The sequence below is a fragment of the Salvelinus namaycush genome, unplaced genomic scaffold (genome assembly GCF_016432855.1).
Source record: "Salvelinus namaycush isolate Seneca unplaced genomic scaffold, SaNama_1.0 Scaffold1108, whole genome shotgun sequence".
NCBI lineage: Eukaryota > Metazoa > Chordata > Actinopteri > Salmoniformes > Salmonidae > Salvelinus > Salvelinus namaycush.
The window spans coordinates 35,001-37,500 of record NW_024057796.1 but is presented as its reverse complement, the minus strand read 5'-3'; the positions used below and the strand labels follow the sequence as shown (position 1 = coordinate 37,500).

At 49.9% G+C, this 2,500-nt stretch overlaps 1 non-coding gene across 1 annotated transcript; it reads left to right on the top strand.

The window, feature by feature from the left end:
- Nucleotides 1-2,134: 2,134 nt before the first annotated feature.
- LOC120035813 lies at nucleotides 2,135-2,325 on the top strand. The gene has a single exon (XR_005474337.1). It is a non-coding gene; the product is annotated as a U2 spliceosomal RNA (small nuclear RNA).
- The last annotated feature ends 175 nt before the right edge of the window (nucleotides 2,326-2,500 follow it).

Genomic DNA, 2,500 nt, shown 5'->3' with positions numbered 1-2,500 from the left:
GTTAATTTCAGGGTGGTAACGGTTACCATGTATAACCCCTACGTGAAGGACGAGGAGGTGAGGAGTTTTCTTGGGAGATACATGGACAATATATCCTCAGCAAGGTACCTCAAGGACTCTCTTGGGTTTTGGACGGGGAGGAGAGGTTTCCAGGCTCTTCTGAGGGAGGATCCAGGAGGTCTGGGAGGATACCTCCATCCTCCGGCTATGTTCTCTCTGGGGGCTGACAGGGGAACATTATTCTATGCCCGTCAGCCTCCATTCTGCAGGCGTTGTATGGCCTATGGTCATACCTCGGCCTCGTGCAGCGGAAAGAAGTGCAGGTACTGTGGGTCGGTCGAGCACGAGGCGAGGGACTGTAGTGAGCCTAAGGCGTGTCACGGGTGTGGCTCGGTGGAGCACCTGTGGCGAGACTGCCCGGCTAGGCGCAGGTCATACGCGTCTGCAGCTGGGGGGGGAGCGAGAGCGGGGGATGGGGGTAGAAGAGAAGAGGAGCGGGAAGAAGGTGGTGGCAGAAGGGGAAAAACTGCACCAAAGGAGTCTGACAGAGAAGAGGAGGAAGAGGAGAAGAGAGCTGGGACAGAAGGAGTGGTGGCTGAGACAGAAGGAGTGGAGGCCGAGACAGAAGGAGTGGTGGATGGGACAGAAAGAGAGGTGGCCGGGACGGAACGAGAGATAGCCGGGACAGAAGGAGAGGGGGCTGGGACAGAGGGAGAGGAGGTGGAGATGGAAGGAGAGGAGGTCGGGATGGAAGAAGAGACGGGGGAGACGGAAGAAGAGGAGGACGAGATGGAAGGAGGGATGGGGGAGAGGGAGAGGATAGAGGAGGAACTAGTTAGGAGAAAAAGGACTGAGGAGATAAAAAGAGTAATGTATGGGGGAATGATGGAGCTGGTGGAAGAGAAAGGGCCAGGGGGATGGAGGGAGGGGGAAAAAGCTCAAGAGGTTCAAATTTTACACAGAAAGGCTGAGGGTATGGAGGCAGGGGAGTTTAAGAGGTGGCGTGAAAATTTAGAAAAAAAATATGGAGAGGTGATGAGGGAGAAGGGGTTATTCGAGGAGGCGGATAGGGTAGGGGTGGATGGGATAGAAGGGGGGGCGGGCGAGATGGAAGGAGAGGGGGAGGGGACAGAGGGAGAGGAGAGAAAGGAAGTAGAAGTGGAGGAATTGGACATGGGAAGGAAAGAGGAACTCCTTCGAATGATGAGGGAGAGGATAGAGAAGAAGGGGCCGGTAAAGGGTTGGAGGGAAGGGGAATTTGAGAGGGTGAAGAGAGAATTTGAGAAGGTGGTTAGGGAAAAGCTTCTGTCTGGAGATCAGGAGGGTAGGGCAGGGACAGAAGGAGAGGGGGAAGGGGAAGAGGAGGGAAAAAGAGGGAAAAGGAAGGGGAAGGGGATAGAGGAAGGTAGGGTAGAAGAGAGGAGGGTGGAGGAGCAAAAAAGGTTAGTATATGGGAGAATGTTGGAGATGGAGGAAGGGAAAAGGTCGATAGATAATTGGGGGAAGGAGGAAACTAGTCGGAACTTGGAGAGGTGTAAGATGGAGGTTAGGATGATGGGGAATAGGGATTATAGGATGGAGCTTGTTAGATATGATAGGGTGTTTGGGGAGGAGATGAGGAAGCAGGGTTTGTATGTGGAGAGGGATAGGGCAAGGGAGAAAAGTGGTTCTTTGGAGCATATTAGAAAAACGAAGAAGAAGAAAAAGGTAGAGACTGTGGGTAGGGGGAGAGGTGGTGGGGAGGGAAGGGGGGAGGGAGAGGTGGCAGGACCTTCGGGTGTTTCTGCTTTCCTCTCTTCCTTTTCGTCCTTGGCACCTTTGAAGGAGCAGGTTGACAGTTGATAATTGGGGGGAAATGAAGGGAGGGAGTCAGGGACAGGGAGATGGCCCTGAGGAACACTTTGGGGTTGGAGGGTAGATGGGAGAGGGGAGGTGGGGGGAGGAGGTTTCACCTAGATGTTATTTGATTTGGTTGAGATATTGGTTAAGTTTTTGGAGGGTTTTTGTTAGTTAGAGAATTTTAGTTTGGAAATTGTGTAATTTGAAAGATTTGAGTTGATTTTGGATGGTAATAGAATGTATTGTGTTGGTTAAAGATATATAATTTGTAATTATGTAAATTGGGAGATTTGAGTTGGTTTTTTTTTTAATAAAAAAAAAAAAAAAAAAAAATCTGTTCTTATCAGTTTAATATCTGATACGTCCCCCATCGGGGGACTACATATTAAATGGATTTTTCGAACAGGGAGTCGGAAATGGGGCTTGCTCCGTCCGCTCCACGCATCGACCCGGTATTGCAGTACCTCCGGGAACGGTGCATTCTCCCGTTGTCAAGGATAAAAAAGAAAGAGACAAAGCTAGCAAGGAAAAAGAAGAAAGATCCAAAGTGAAAGTAGGGCGAAGCGCTTTTCATGGGTTCCCCCGTTTCCCGCCATTTTACTTAAAAAAAAAAAAAAAAAAAAAAAAAAAAAAAAAAAAACGTTGGCCAGGATAGTGAGTG